Consider the following 17,397-nt stretch of genomic DNA (forward strand, 5'->3'; position numbering starts at 1 on the left):
AGTCGCTCTTGAACATGACACTTCCACTCCGTGCCTGAGTCGGGTTGGGTTGTTTCATTCACCAGTCACATCACCATGGTCTCGCCATACCATCCACCTTTGGGGTAAATGCTACCAATCCATCACACAAGTGTCGCCGATATGTTCAAGAGAAGTCATCCAGAGAAGTCAACCGTGTCCCATACACTACCATACATTATCCTTCATCCTTTCATGACCGCCACCCTGAACCATATATCATCAGATCGTTTTCACCTCCATCAAAATCATTAGCTCCGTTCTGTGTCACTGATGTGGGATACATTAAGGCCCTCCTTTGACGGATCGCTTCTTGTCAACATCAGCTCATTATCCAAGAAGTTGATCTAGGAACAACCCCTTCAGTACTTTGAAGCTTGCATGCCTCAATGGCAAGTTTCTCACTTCCGGCGACAGGTATACATCAATGACCTTCGACCGAAAGATTTTGCGTAGTGTTCGACGCCAAGTCCTTTATTCACACCACGTGAATTGTACTACAGTACCTTGAGGGTCATTATCATTATCGGTGATTCCTCTCGCGCTTGTTAACAGTTTACATCATTGACTGGTAATCAAGCGATGTCTTTCCATGTTCGACTTCAGAACATTTCTCACATGGATCGACTTGTACTTAGAGTGAAGATCGAATGAGATTGAACGATATATATTCAGGAAAAAATAAAGACATTGACATGTACAGCATTACAGCAGATAATCATCGTACCAAAAGGATGATGATTTCATCAAAATCATCAGTCTACCATCAGACGATTGTCTGTTCTATGTACAGAAAAATGAATTTATAAAGCTGAGCATGGGAATGCCCGCCTCAGCTAGATTATGAAAGCAGTTTGAAAAATAATGTATTGTATTGTATCTTATTATAGGTCTCCTCCCAGCATTGGAAGAACTTCGGATCCTCCTAATAAAGCATTTCACCCGATAAACGGCCTCATACTTTAGGGGGCAACTGTTATAGACATTTTTGTGCCTTACAACACTGAGCATGAAATGTCCATAATCCAAGGGATCCAAAGTCCCTAAAAGAGTTGTTCCTACCCCTAGAGGAACAAGGTCAACCAAAGACAGCTTCTCCTAGAAGTTCTCCACCAAAAATCACTCAGAAATGGTCAAATCAGGATCAATTCAGTAGCTCCACTAGCTGCCTGCGTTGAAATGTAGAGGTTACACTGGCCAGTTGCTCTGCAACGTAGGTAGAAGCACTACCAGGGTGCGCTGAGCGGGAAATGACAAATGGCAAGTTCATTCAACGAGGTGGAAAGACCCTGGAAGCTTCCAGAATCTTTCTCAATGACACTTGCCTCAATGAATTCGACCAAGTGATGAGTAAGAGGTTCACAACCTCCAAGTGGAAGCAAGAACTGACAGAGAGAAGCCACAAGTCAAAACATGAGCTGACTCATCCTCTCTACTCACATCTATATATGGATCTCTCACCCAGAGGTTCAGGAGGCTGGAATTTTGTACTTTGCAGAGAATTGTTGTTGGTTTGAGATTGAGATTAGTACATTGGGTGACTTATGCTTTGTTGGAGGAGAGGAAGGGATTCTTTTGTTGGGAGGTAGATGCTGGATCGGGACTCACTTGGTTGTATCTCCTCTTGAACCTTGTTATCGTATCAATAAAGCTATTTGAGTTTCTCCTATATGCTTGTATTTCAATGATGTTTTGTTGTATTTGCATATTTAGTTTACATCTGATCCTAAACTAGTTATGAATGTGAATCTATGTATTTTGTGTAGTTTTCCTCTCTTGTAATCTTGCAGGAACTGTGTGAAGTTGGACCAGTGAAAGAGCAGGCAGCGGGAAGCGAACAAAAGAGAGAGAGATTGGATCGACAAACTAGCGGAAGACACCGGTTAGTTACATCCTTCTTTCTCTATTTACATCTCATAAAGAAGAATACTCAGATAGTTTTCCTTGTTTGTTGCTAAGGCACTATCACCTCTTAGAGTGGGATAGGGGCATTCCGAATTGGATACTTTTCCCAACAACAACTATGGCTCTCCTACGATGGATCGTCTCTTGTCAACGTCAGCTCACTATCCAAGAGATTGATCTAGAGATACCCTTTGGTACCTTGGAGCTTGTATGCCTCAATAGCAAGTTCTTCATGCTCGACGGTCGACTTTCATCATTGGTCATCGATTGAGTGATTCCACGAGTGTTCGACTTTAGCTCCTTCTTCACACTTCGTGGATTGTACTAGACAGTACCTTGAGAACCATTGGCATTATTGGTGGTTTCTCTCACGCTTGTTAACGGTTTTCCTCATTGACCGGTAATCGAGCAACTTTCTATCATGCTCTACTTCAGCACATTTGTTCGCATGCTAGAATTTGTACTATGATTGGTTGGGTTTCAAGACCCCAGACTAAGATTACATATGTTCGGGCTGCATGGATTGGTTCATGATTACATGACTCGTTGATGGATGGCTGCGATCATCCCTGAGTCTTCATGGATGGCTGCAACCATACCTTCATCATTATCATGGTCTTACTAGCTGGATGGCTGTGTCCATACCACAGACCTAGTTCGTATGTCTTTTGGATGGCTGCGCCCATGCCTAGACTACATGTATTTCATTATCAGAGATATCAGTTGTACTTGCGCCTGCAGGTTCTTCTAGATGGTGTTCCAGTTCAGATAGTTTCATAAAGCATTTCACCCTTCCCACTCTCTCGGGCTTCATGCTTTAGGGGGCATCTATTACACAGTAATTTGTCACTGTCCTCATCTCAGTCCCTCTACTGTGTCATGTGTCAAATAAACATGTTAATATCTTCCCACCAGTGTAAGAAGATTAAGAAAATGCTCTCTAATGTTGAAGATTGACCCTTTTTGACTAATTTTATGCATCGTTGCTAGTAAACCCTCAAAATCCATGACGATTCTCTATCATATACTGTATCGTTGCGAGGTTGTTTCTAGTCCCCAGTTCATGACCCATGACAATCCAGATTTGGTGAATTAGTTCAAATAGTCGGCCTTTTGGATGTTTCTAGAGCTAGTTGTTGGGTCAGTTTGGGTCGCCTTTCCACCTCTGGAATGGTGGTTCCACCTCTTATGAAACCTCCCTTGAGCATAAGCTCCGTCTCCCTCATTTCATGGAGGCTCCTCCTCCTATAAAATCACTCACCATTTCCATGATCTACTAGTTCCTCAGTGGCTAGTTCTTTTGGTTGTACAGTGTTGCTACTGCTTTTGAGTTTGATAGATAGTTGGTGTGAGTGTGACAAGTGTGGGATTGCTTTATAGTTTTCAAGAAGGTGTGGAGTGCCCTTAATCTTGTGTAAATCTTGTGAATGAGAGAGAGAGAGAGAGATATTGCTATTGGGAGACCCATCTATGAGAGTGAATGCTTGGAGAAACACATTGGTTGGACCCTCTGAGAAGGCTTGCGACGTCAAGACTTTGGTTGTAAGCTTTCTCTTATTTCATTATTAATACAATCAATGATGTTTTCCTATGTCTTGTATGTAATTTACTTGATAGGTCATGACTTCTTGACTTTGCGAGTAAATACATCATTGTTGTTTTCTGGTTATGTGATTTGTTGTATTTCCTTTGCATTGTTTCAGGTTGATCACTCATTGAGGAGAAGGAAGTGAAAGCTGGAGTAGCACAACGGAACTCCATCAACCACCGATTGAGGTAGGCCTCCAACTATGACTGTTTAAGGAAATCTACTATTGATCTATCCTCACTATGACTAGACCCACTCCAGGGCTACAGGGGTTGCCTCTGTCCATGGAGGGAACACTTTCCTACATCACAACAAGTCCCGAAGCCAACTAATGCTACTCAACTAGCAGAATGGAAGAAATGTGTGGCTAGAGCAAGGAGAATCCTCCTGGAGGGAGTTTGAGACCACATTGTCTCGAGCCTCCATGGGAAGGAGACATCGTTTTTGATGTAGAAAAGATTGAAAGATATATATTAGAACAGTAGCAATTAGAGGAAGCTAGCACTAAAAGAAAAGATTCATAAGATCAAGTGTGAAAAGGGTGACACGATCTCTACATATCTGAACAAGCTCACCACCTACATGGATGAGCTTAGAAGTGTAGGGATCACAACCGTTGATGATGACATGGTGAGTCTTCCACTCCTCAGTCTTCCTAAGAGCTGGCATAGCTGCCAAGACTCAGTTAATGGAAGAGAAAAACTACCAGATTGGGAAAGACTTTGGTCGGATATGATGTAGGAGGAGATATGGAGAAGCACCAGAGATGGATCTTCTTCATCCAAGGAAGATGAAGAAAATTGTGCCTTAGTGAGTAAGGCAAAGAAAGGGAAGGAGAGGGATTCTCATCCCAAATCTAGTTCTTTCCATGGAGGGAAGAAGTTTGACAAATCAAAAGTGTGATGCTTTCGTTGTCATGAAGTGGGCCATTTTGCTACAAATTGTCCACTGAGGAAATCCAAGAAGGGATTTGTGGAAGGATTAGAAGGTGAGGCACTGGCCTCACAGTTCGAGTTGTATTTCACACTTTTCGCATGCATGGTTTCATCCATGGTTGGAAGTGGTTGGTTTCTTGACAGTGGAGCTTCTTTCCACGTGACCGGCAAGAAGAGTTTGTTCAGTACCTTGGAGGAGAAAGATCTCCAGATACTCATAGCCATGGGTAATGATGAAAATTATAGTGTCTCAGGTGCAGACACGGTTTTTTTTTAGAGGGGGCATGGAGCTCGCATTACCTTGACCGATGTCAAGTATGTACCAGGACTGAAGAAAAATTTGGTGTCAATCGCCATGCAGGAAGACAAGGGCTATGATGTAGTCTTCAGTAAGGGAAAGGTTTTCCTTCGACACATCGCCACAAGACAGGTGAAGCAGATTGGTTCACGAGTCAAGAACCTATATTCTCTTGAGGTTCAAGATGCATGCAAAGCCTTGAGGAGCAAGGAAACTGATGGAGACTTGGTGGTTGAGAGGGAGAGTACATTACCTCTCAACATGCAGTGCCAGAAGAAGTCTCAGACAATTGTGGAGGAGCCATAATTGGTGAAGCAGCTTCAAGAGGTTGTGGAGCAACCACAACTAGAGAAGAAAAGAAGAGACTGAGTGGAGGCATCCACTCATGCAGAGACCTCCATTAGGGGGGAATTTCGAGCCAAGTGGGCAGAGGGATCACATGCATCAATACCTCTAGGTAGGAGGTGGGGCGATGTGGAGTGACAGTCCCAAGAAGGCTGGAATAGGGGCATGATCATTGAGGTACCCAAGCTCTTTTGTTAGAACTTGCTATAGGAAACCTGACAAGGAGTAGCAGGACTGACTGAGTGGGTAGATATGGATGCGGATGGAGTAGTGGAGAGAGCTACAGTGCAAGAATCCCAAGACAGTGCAGAGCTAGCAGGCTGCAATAATGTGAGAGGCACAAGAGTGTTGCACCAATGCAAGATGGCACAGAGAGATGTGTAATGGTGCGAGATGCATGGAGTGCTGTAGCAGCTCAGGGGTCAGAGAGGGAGCACTTGTCAACGACATAGGTAGCTTCAACATCAGAGGATGTTTCTAGCCAAATAGATAGGTCAGTTGGGAGTTTTTTTTCTAGAGTTGCTAGAGCGTCCACACTTGGAAGAAGTGTTGCATGCAGAAAATTCCAAACGTTCAGGATCAGGTTCAAGTTGAAGCCTTTCTTGTTGAGAGGGAGTGTTGAAAATGGCAACAAGGAATGAAAAATGGAAGTGTTAAAAATAACGTTGCAATTTTTAGCAGTTCGGGTTAGATTCCTATTTTAGTTAGTCCCTGAACTAAAATAGTGAAGTAAAATTCTAATTTGATCTTAGCAACTGTTTGTAAATTAATTAATTAATTCATCTTGAGTTAATTAGTTAAGTAAAATCAAACATGAAGTCTATGTGGGGACATGCAATAGTTTCTCCATTAATTGAGGAATTTATCCATTAGTTAAAGAGATAAGGATGAGTTGTAATTAGTTGGCTTAGTTAACTGAGTGAAGTCCAGTTAGATTAATTCAAATAGTTTGTTGAATTAATGTAAGTTCAGTTAGTTAATGCTTGCATGCATGTAACTGCTGCATTTCAGATAACTGAATATTCTCTCATAAATAACTCATGCATGTTAGTTCAGACAGAGACCTAGTTGACATCAGAGGAGGGACAGTGTACTATCAGTTGGATGGATTTTTCCTATAAAGGAAACTCATCCATGCAGAAGGATTTATCTCCTTCAGGATTGCGTAGTTACTACTGGGCCAAGTGTGCAGTGCGAGGTGGGAATTCAAATGTGTGGAAGCACTAGACCCCAAGGAAACTGCGCAAGGAAATAGGAGGCTTGGAGGGTAGAGGAGAAGGTTTGTGAGAAGCCTTTGACTGTCTATGAGCAGCAGTTGGATTGCAAAGAGAGTAGGATACCTTGAGAGCTGATTCTTTTTATAATCTAAACATATTTCCACTTGTATGATAATACAGAGATTGGGGTTTTAGGCTGAGTCTTTCCCCGGGTTATTTCTTTTGTGTTATGTGTGATTGATTTCTCATTCTCAGTTATAGGTGTTCTCTTGATCTTGTTCAATTCGATTAAGATTCCACAAAGTGTTGTAGAAGTAGATCTTGTATTGTGATTTAGTATATTGCATAATCTGTTGATCTATAGTGGGAATTTCTACATATTTTGGCATTATTATTATCTCATTATTACATTCATTTCACATCTTTGTACCACTCCTTTATCACTCCATTTACCATAATTTTCTGTAAAATACCATATCATGCTTAATCTTACTTTTGTTGTTAAGTAATTGTTCATATTCCTTTATTTTTAATATATTAAAGCTTATTATGAATGATTTTTCCAATGATGGTCTATGAAGAGATTCTTTATAACATCACTCATGATTTCAACCTCCAACTCAGAAATTCACTAGATAAAGAGTGACGATTTTTCATCTTAATTTATGTGTAAATGAAGATGAATCACCAAATTCCGCTTTATGGATTTTGTGCAGAATGATCATTCGTGACTAAGCAGTTTTCTAAATTTCACCTTGGTTTGAGAGATACAGGGGGTTCTCTGAAGGAAACTTTCCCAAATTTGTTGTTGTTTCTAGTTGTCGATTCCCCCAATTGCAAAACCGAATTTGACTTGTTCCAATTGATTGATGATGGAGAGATCTTTCATATATGATTTTGTTGATTGATCTATTGTGAACAATCTAAATTTGTAATGAGAATCATTCTATAATTTTATCAGAGATAATGATGTTCATTTTAGTTGTAATTTTCCCTTTGTTCTTTGTCTATTTAAATAAATACAAAAATCATAGAGAGAGGATGGGAAGTTATTTAATTTGAGGAAAAGATAGAAATTTCATTCTGGTTGTAATTATTTTTTGAGATATTTTAATGAAGGAAGCTATCCACTGAGTTCTGCATCTATTATTCACAATCTGATCTGAATTATTCTTCAAGTCATAACTGACTCCTATGAAGTTGGGCCCACTACCTTGGACCAGGTGTTGTCTTAAACGTTTAAAGAAATTACTTTAGTTGTGTGTTGTTCCTTTTTAATTAATAACTGACTCCTAGGAAGTTGGGCCCACTACCTTGGACCAGGTGTTTTCTTGAACGTGTAAAGAAATTACTTTAGTTGTGTGTTGTTCCTTTTTAATTAATTGTTGTTTCTTTATCAGAGTGGTAAATCATCATCATGAGTATTCATTTAGATCTTATATGTTTTATAGCAATGTAATTTATTATATATTTTATTCAATTCCTATTCCTTTAACTTCTTATTGTTGTTCCTTTAAATTCTTAAATTTTTTCCTTAAACTAGGACTTGTTGTTACTTACAAAGGTTTGTGATCTATTCTAGAGATAGTTGAATAGTTAATTAAGTATCATATTATCAAAATAGAAATGGAAATTTATTGTATTGTTTGTTTGTTAATTCGTAGAATAAGACTTGGAAATCTATTGTTTTATTTCTTAGTTAATTCATAGAACAATTTTCTCATTGGTTTATTGCATTCTTATTTTCATATGCATGATAATAATTACAACATAATTTCTTTCTAGTTTTTTCATTTGTTTTCAAAGATTTACTTTTCACATTTACTTGGTTTTTGTCAAATAGAGATTTTTTAAAGAGTGTGCATAAGATAGATTTCTTTCTAGTCAATAGAATTAATTCTTAAGTTATCATAGCAATATCATATAGAACTGATATTAGTATCTGGTAATTGCTTGCATATACTTTTCCGATTGCCTTGAAAAGAAAAGATGCTCCTCAGGTTGATATTTAATGTTTAGGTTATTAGTTATTTTTTAATTAAGCAATCAATTTCCCGAACAATTGTTGAGGCCTCAAAAAATGGTGACACGCTAGGGTGAAGTAAGTATATATTTTGTTATGTAATGGGGGTTAAATTTATTAAAAAGCAAAGATAAGTTTCACAAATTTCCTAAATATTGCACTAGAATTTATGGGTCCCACATAAGACAAATTTAACAATATGAATTCTGGAGTTTTGAGTTCTTAATATCTACTCAACCTTTAAGAAATAAACCCAAAAATAGGGTGATTTATTTTATATTTTTCTCACACTATTTAATTGAAAATATGCATATATAGATTTCTATGATAAGTAAAATTATATTAGGTGTATAAATTATTTATTTCTCCTAAAATTTATTTTCTTCCTCTGAGCATCCATAGACCCAATGATTATGTCTCAATACCATACAAGCATAACCCTTCTATCAGTGAGCAACAATAGCCTCCACAACTTTACATTTTATTCCCACACTTGCAATTCTTTCAACTCTTTTGTATTAAATTCCACCATTTAGATTTAATTGGACAATAATTGTGATATGAAATTGGGTGAAGAGAGAAGGGCGGTACAAGGGATGCTCTTATATATTTCTAAAGGACATAGTTGTAATACCTTATGATTTTGACTCAATTTTTTTTCCCTTAATCTATAAATATAGAGGATTTAGATGTGTTGTCATAAGGGGTGGGGTTCAAAGAGAAAGACACAGGTAGATTCTTTCCTATATTTAAAATATAATCGTGATATTAAAACTTATCTTATTTTTTCTACATAGTTATGAGTCAATGCAAAAGAACTAAAACTTGAAAAAAGTATTTTCAGATAAATAAGTGACACTTGTAATATTAGAGTATGTATTACATTTTTGTTTCCTTAGAGTGATTCCCCATATAAAAACTTGAAAAGACTATGAAATCAAAACCCAAGTAGAGAAAATACATAAAACTATTTTCATAAATACAAAGGACTATGAAATCTATAGCCATATAATATCTTGCAAATGTATTATCTATGCTTGAACAAATAAAACATTCTTAAAATAGTGGAAAAGGAAAACAAAAGAATGAAATGTAGAAATTATATAGAATTTGAAACTTCTCAAGCTTTCAAATTAAAAAACAAGAGACACGATTCTACTCTAATGATCTGTGGAATGGAAATCACAATTTAGAAAAACATGCAAAGACATGCAATAAGAAAAACCATAAATACACATTAATTTTTAGGGGAACCCATTTTGGAAAAACACCTCAAGCCTATTTGCATTAATCAGTTGAATAGAGAAACAATTACAATTGCTAGCTCCAACTTTCAGCTCAACTTGCAAAAGAATAATTGTTCTCTTTGCTCAATGAGAAATTATAGCCAACACTTTTCCAATTATTTTCTCACCAATAATTATATTTCCTTGTGCAAATCTGGAGGAAATTAGCCCCTAAAAGATAGGATTTTCTTGTAAATTCATTGCACAATTTGCGAGCATTCATCTCCTAACTCGTGTAACACTGGTACACCCAAAACTAGTCCACAACTCATGTTAGACTGCCTTGCATGTCCACTTTAGTTGAGGAACTTGAATTCATTGCACACACTATCTATTTTGGCTTGATTGATTAGTTCACTAACATATCTCTAAGTTATAATCTTTTCCCACTGTACAACTGACCTTCAGCTAACTCTATCAATAGTTAGAGGTCATTTAACTGAATAAAACTAAAAATAACTGAACTTGATTACTAAAATGTAGCAATCGCACATGCATAACTGAACTCCAAGCCCTCTAAGTCAAATTTACTAAGCTAACTGAGTGAAAGGATCCATGTTACACTATTTAGCTACCCCCAAGTTGTTCTACTGATGTGGAAATTTGATTTATTCAAATTGACTAAGGTTAAAGTCAAATTGAACCTTTAATGCTACATTTTTTCAACACTGCCTCTTATAAAGAAAGGCACTTTTCACCACCCCTATCCAACACCTATGGAATTCAAATTTACCTCTTGAAAATGTCTTGATCAAGATTTCATCATCTTTCTCCTTAGTTGGAATGTATATAGCAACATTATTCTCCGCTACACATAGTCCCACAAATGATGATATTAGATATCAATGTGCTTGGACCTGTCATGAAATACAGAGTTCTCATAGAGCTTAATGCAACCCTTATTATCACAATATATCACCGTCGGATCCATCTCTTAGCTGAAAATTCCCACACATATTTTCCTCATACATACGGCCTCGCATGATGCTTGAATGGAAGCCATGTGTTCAGCCTTTATTGAGTTGAGTGCCACAAGCCTCTGCTTCCTGTTGTACCAGGAAATAGCTACAAACACAATACTGAAGATTAGAACTTGAATTATGTTTCCTATTTGATGGACACACTACCAAATCTACATCGGTGAAGCCTTGGAGCCTCTCTCCCTCGACCGTCCTATACCATAATCCATACTTGGTAGTGCCTTTGAGGTGCTGTAACACATGCTTTGTTTCTTTACAATACATCTTGGTAGGACTCACAATAACTTAACTAAGCTATTTTACTATATAGCACTTGTTGGGTCTTGTGTTCACAAGATACATCAGAGACCCCAAAAGCTACCTGTAAATGGTAGCATCCACCTCTTTACTTGAAGTGGAATTCTACTTCCTCTAGTGTGTAGCTAGAAGTGTGTCCATGCGCTTAAAATTCTCCATGTGAAATATCTAAAGTATATCAGAGGCATACTTCCCTTGAGACACAAAGAAGTCACCATCACCTTATCATACTTCCATCCCAAGGAAGTAATACATTAAGCCCATGTGTTTCATCTCAAATTCCCTTGAAAGATCCTCTTTGAAAGAGTGGATCAACTCCTCATCACCTGTCAATATTAAATCATCAACATATAAACCAAGAATAAACAACATACCATTTACCACAATGTGATAGAGGTTCACATATGCTTCACTTTTGGTGAAGCCCAATCCATTAAGATAGATATCGATCTAAGTATACCATGCTCATGGCACTTGTTTAAGACCATACAATGTCCTCTTTAGTATGCACACATGTGACTGTCGATCGTAAGTCTCAAATCCTTATGGCTTCTCTATGTAAATTTCATTCAAAACAACATCATTGAGAAAGGAGGTATTCACATCCATCTGGTGGATTTTCCACCCCATCTGTGCAACCAATGTTAAAATGGATCTGATTGAGGAATACCTTGAAATTGGTGCACAATTTTCCTTATAGTCCACTTCCTATATCTGAGAGAATCATTTGGCAACAAATATGGCCTTGTACTTCTTGATTCTATCGTCAGTTGCATGCTTCAATTTGTAGATTCATATCGATCCAACCATTGATTTCCATTTTGGTCTCGGCACCACCTACCATACACTATTCTTCATGATGGATTCATATTCTTCCACCATGGCATTAACCCAAACAAGTTTAGAAACTGCTTCATCAAATGACGAAGGCTTTGTCTCAATGAGCTCTGTCGTGAGATATATGTATCGAATGTACCTATTAGGTGACCTCCTCTACCTTCACTATGATGTGGGCGCTCCCACATTCTACCTTATATCCTGTAACAATATATAAGATTCTCTATTTATCTTTCTCCCCTCTCTAGAAGATTTGGTTGAGTGGGTGCCTCCACTCCACCTCCTGTCTGCTCCACTGCATGTGGTTTCTCCACAACATCCTGAAGCTCCTCCTTTGGAGATAGAAGCTCTTGCTATGGTGGGATACTTATCTCTTATTTCAAAGAGAATATCATAGACTTCTCTTCATCGAACTCGACATCTCTCCTCATAATCGGAATCCTCAGTGAAGGAAAATACACCTGATAATTGTGTGGATTTTTGATGTATCCTACAAAAACTTCCAACTCTACTATAGGCTCAAGTTTCTTCCTCAAATCCTTGGATACATGGCAAGAAATTGAAGCTCCAAAAATTCTGAAATGAGAAACATTAGGGTTTCTCCCAAAGAAATCTTCCTCCAATGTGATCATGCCACGTATTCTATGAAAAATCTTGTTCTGCAAGTACATTGTTTTGTTGCATGCTTATGCCCATAGATGTAATGGAAACCTTTGATCATGAAACATATCCCTTGCTACTCCCACTATGTTATTTGTCTTCCTCTCAGCTACCCCATTCTCTTCTAGGTTATGGGGTTCTACCAGTTCCCTTTGAATACCTCCTTTCACACAGAAATCCTTGAAGGCATGCTAAAAAAGTTCACCTCCATTGTCGCTCCTGAGAGCCTTTACCTTCTTCCCAGTCTCCTTCTCAACCAATGCCTTGAATTCAATGAATTTTGAGAAAATTTCATCCTTCTTATGCATGAAGAGGATCCAACGTCTTTTATAGAAATCATAACTAAAAATAACATAGTACTTATTTTTTTCTATGGAGGCCATAGAAAAGGGTAAAAAAACATCAGAGCGAACTCACTTCAAGTATGATTCTTTTCTCCTATTTAGGCCATTGAAACTAGATTTGACATCTTTCCCCAATGTGCAGCCCTTGCAAACATCCTACTAGTCAAGTGAGCCTTTAGGGGGACCGATGGTAATTCACAACATGATTTTTAAGGCACCATGGTGTAGATGACCCAATCTCTTGTGCTAGAGTTCTCCAACATCTCGACTCTGCACTTTTTCAACCTTACTTCTCAGTCTAGTGTAATCTCCCACCTGAAGTTTGTATAGATTCTTCACATGAACCCCAATCTGCTTCACTTTTCTTGTAGTTATGTGTCTTATAAAGGCTTTCCATTTACTAAAACTAACATTATATCCATGATCCTCTAATAATGCTACAAATATTAGGTTCTTTAGCCTAGGTACAAACATAACATATTTGAGGTGAAGAGGAGAGGCTTTCTCCCTCTCAAAGGTGGTAGTACCAATTCTTGTAGCATTGTACCTCCCATCATCCCCCATTTTGATATGTGTTTGGAGATTTTTCTCCTCTAGGCTACTAAGAAACACCTTGTACCCTGTCATATGGAATGAGGCACTGGAAACAAGGTACCATACACTCCCCATAGTAGTGATAACCATGCATGCTATTAGGGTGAAGTCTAATTCGAATTATGAAGCTAATGATTCACATTCTACTCATTCTGAATGCTTCTTTTGACACTTCTTGTGTAGACATTTTGTTGCATAGTGCCCAAATTCGTGGCAATGGAAGCATTTTATCTTGCTCAAGTCTTTCTTCTTGCCATTATTTTGGTTAGATTCAGGTTTTCTCTAGGTCTTCTTCCCTTTGTCCTTCTTCCCCTTTCCAACCAAGGAAAAATCATTTTCATCCTTAGCTTTGGATGATGTTCCATCTCTATTATTTCTTTTGAACTCTTTTTGAACCAAATCGGACCACAACCTTCCCAAATTCGGTAATGTTTCTCTTCCATTCACAAATTGCTAATAATTACAGCAAGATTTTGGAAGGCCTAGAAGAGTTAGGCTCACCAGGTCATATTTTGAGAAATTCACCCCAGCCCCTCCAAGCTCATCTTAAAATTGTGTAAACCTCGAGAGATAGTACAGAAAAGTATCATTCTTCTTCATTCTATTTTTTTGAAGTTTTTCTTTCATGACCAATTTTCAATGGTCACTACTACTTTTGAATAGCTCAACCAATGTCATACGCATATAAAATGGTTTATCTTTTCTATGGATATTTGAGACCACATGGTCTTTCGCATCTTCTAGAATAATTCTCCTAGCCTTTGTAACATCCTTCTTCCATTGGGATAATTAATGTGCATCAAATAGTTGGGGTTTTGCAATGTCAGTTTTAACATATTCTAAGGCACCATTTTCATCGAGCACTACTTCCATTCAATCCTTCTAGGATATGAAATTTGAGCTACCCTTTAGGCCATACTCCAATTTCAGTCCATTGAAAGACACTCTCTCGATCCTAAAGAAAAAATTGTTGCATTAGAGCTGCTAAATCTAAATTCTTGAGAGACAAGTTTGAAATACTAGTTCTAATGTGATTTCAGGGCTCTAATACCATGTAAAAATTTGATAGAAATTTCAACTACTCAAGATTTCAAACTAAAAAACAAGAGATACAATTCTACTCTACTGATCCGCAGAATGGAAATCAGAATTCAGAACAACATGCATATACATGCAATAAGAAAAACAACAAATACATAGTGATTTATATGGGAAACCAATTAGAAAAAACCCCTCGAGCCTCTTTGCATTAATCAGTTGAATAGAGAAAATATTACAATAGCTAACTCTAGCTCTGAGCTTAACCTTAAAAAGAATAATTTTTCTCTTTTCTCAATGATAAACTCTGGCCAACACTTGGCCAATTATTTTATCACAGAGCCTCCTATTTCCTTGTGTGAATCCTAAGGAAATTAGCCCCTGAAAGATAGGAATTTCCTCCAAATTTATTGTGCAATTCCCAAGGATTGATCTCCCTACCCATACAACACCTGTACACTAAAAAATAGTCTACAACTCATGTTACATTTCCTTTTCATCTCCACTTAACCTGAGGAACTCGAATTCCTTGCATCCACTAGTTATTTTTGGTTGATTGATCAGTTCACTGATAGATCTTTGAGTTACACTATTGTCTCACTACACAACTGAACTTCAACTGATTCTATCAATAGTTAGAGGCCAGTTAACTAAGTACAAGTGAAAATAACTTAACTGCATTACTAAAATTCAGCAATCACACATGCATAACTGAACTCAAAGCCCTATAACATGAATTTACTAAGCTAAATATTTGTGAGAAAAATGCCCCTAAGGTATTGGTTGAAAGACTCAATAGATCGAAGGTAGACAATCAACAAGAAGCATCCATTAGAGCAAGAAAACTATGAAGACTACTAAAGTTGGGTTTGTGAAGAGTACCCAAAGGTCCTACGTTTGATGTCAATCCTGTAGGGTCCAAACCTTCTACTTCCTCCAAAGTGACCAGACCTGCAACACAATTCAGAGAAGCATATAGATAATGAGTAGTTGAAAGAATGTGCATAGTAAAAATGTTAGATCATCGAGAACAAATACATAAAGAATTGTATATTACACATGAATTATAAAAAAAATGAGATCATAACATTTCAGGAACAAGACAAACCTTGTTTATTGATATTAGCAAATAGGAGAGGAAGAATACAACCCGATTCAACCACGACACCAACAAAACCTTCCTCTGGATCTGTTCAACCCAATCCTTAAATATCACCTCTCAACATGTGAAAAAGGATTTCATATAATGGAAGATGAACATCTCTACAAGGAATCAAGGGTTTCCTATGGCTAGGAGTGTAGGAGGCACAGGGAAAATCAGACTTGACCTGGGGACAAAGGGACTATAATCTCGATATCCTATATCCTTCTTTGATTTAGGTCTTCCCATGAGGTGTATAAATACCAACAGAAATTAATTGATTCAATTAGGCCATGGGATCTTGTAGGTGGGCTTTCGGTGAAACCCGTAAACCCTACCCGAGAAAAAGGAAATATTTTTTTTCTTCGTATTTTAAATTATGTATGTGGGTTTGGTATTATGGTACCCACTTGTACACTCACTTTTATAGTGGCAAAGTTGCATATGGAATTTAAAAAATTGGTTTTTAATAAGTGCTCAAATCTGAATGGGAAAGGGCTTCCCAAGGCCATATAAGAGCATCATAACTACAACAGTGTTGAATGATTCTATAATAGATGTCCCCTAATATATGAGGTCAGAAGGGGTACATGATGGCTGAAATGTATTAAGTACAAAGAGAGATCATTTGCGAACCTGAGAATCACTAAATTCCAACCTACTAAATACCTAAAGAAGGAATCAGAAAGAAGAATCATGTCTGAAGTGGGCATACCCATTCTCAGAGATAGTAAAGCATGTACATTGATTAAGTACAAAGAGGATCCATCACGTATACATAAGTGTACAAATACAAATGGATAATACATAGTGGATTGTCTAATAATAGCTGTAAAGGAACATAATGGAGCTATGTCTCAGTATCACATATATAAGAACTGATCAATGATGCTTGAATAATGTCAGATCACTGATGCTACATAAATGATCCTCATAATAGTACCATATCATATAGTTGGAATAGTGGTACTGAATAAAACTTGGGTGTCAACATATAGAATGTTGTTGAAGTGAACTGCAACATATAAGGGTGGCTAGTAGCATTGGAAGAAAACTAAAGGGACTGATAAGTGAATGAAGATGCTGACACAACCCGAGGTCTTCACCGACCATAGATGGTACGTTTATACATTATGAGAATAAATGATTTGAAGTCGACCATGTGATAAATCATTTGACTACCGGTCATTGATATATACCATTAACAAGCGCGACACAACTCACCAATAATGATGATGACCGTCAAGGTACCCTAGTACAATCTAACAAGTGCGAATAAATTTGTTGAAGTCAAACACTTGAGAAAATCTATCAATCATGAGACATTCTTGTATTCTCATTGTTGATAGTAAAGGAGTCTACCACTGATGACTACAAACCCCTAGGTACTGGAAAAGGGCTATACATCTTATTCCTAGAGAAATGAGTTGGATTTGATGTGAAATGATCTGCTGGAAGGAAGGCACTAACATATCCCACATCAACAAGTGTGAATGTAACACGCAGGCAAATACTTTGGAAGAAATCAGATGAAAAGAGATGAAGTAACCATTCTAAAGCACATTTCCGATATACACAAGATATCGCAATCACATGATAGAAACCCTCTGAACCAACCAATAATGAAAGTTGAAAGAGGCAAGGAATCTACCAATAGGGTCAAACAGAAACCAAGATACTGCATGAATACCAATGTGTGATAATATAAGCTGACATATAACACAAGGAAAATGACTCAGTCAAAGATCCATGATAATGATCAATGTAGTGAACAAGGTCACCTATCAATGACGTAAATAGTGCTAGGGTGTAGCTCTAGGGCTACTCTCAAAGAAATGTTTCAGAGTTGATAAGAGAAGACCCACTAGAAAGAAGTCAATGTAGACTTTCT

Source organism: Pinus tabuliformis, chromosome 7 (assembly GCF_031772625.1).
Source record: "Pinus tabuliformis cultivar Carrire ecotype Pingquan chromosome 7, CPIR1, whole genome shotgun sequence".
Lineage (NCBI taxonomy): Eukaryota > Viridiplantae > Streptophyta > Pinopsida > Pinales > Pinaceae > Pinus > Pinus tabuliformis.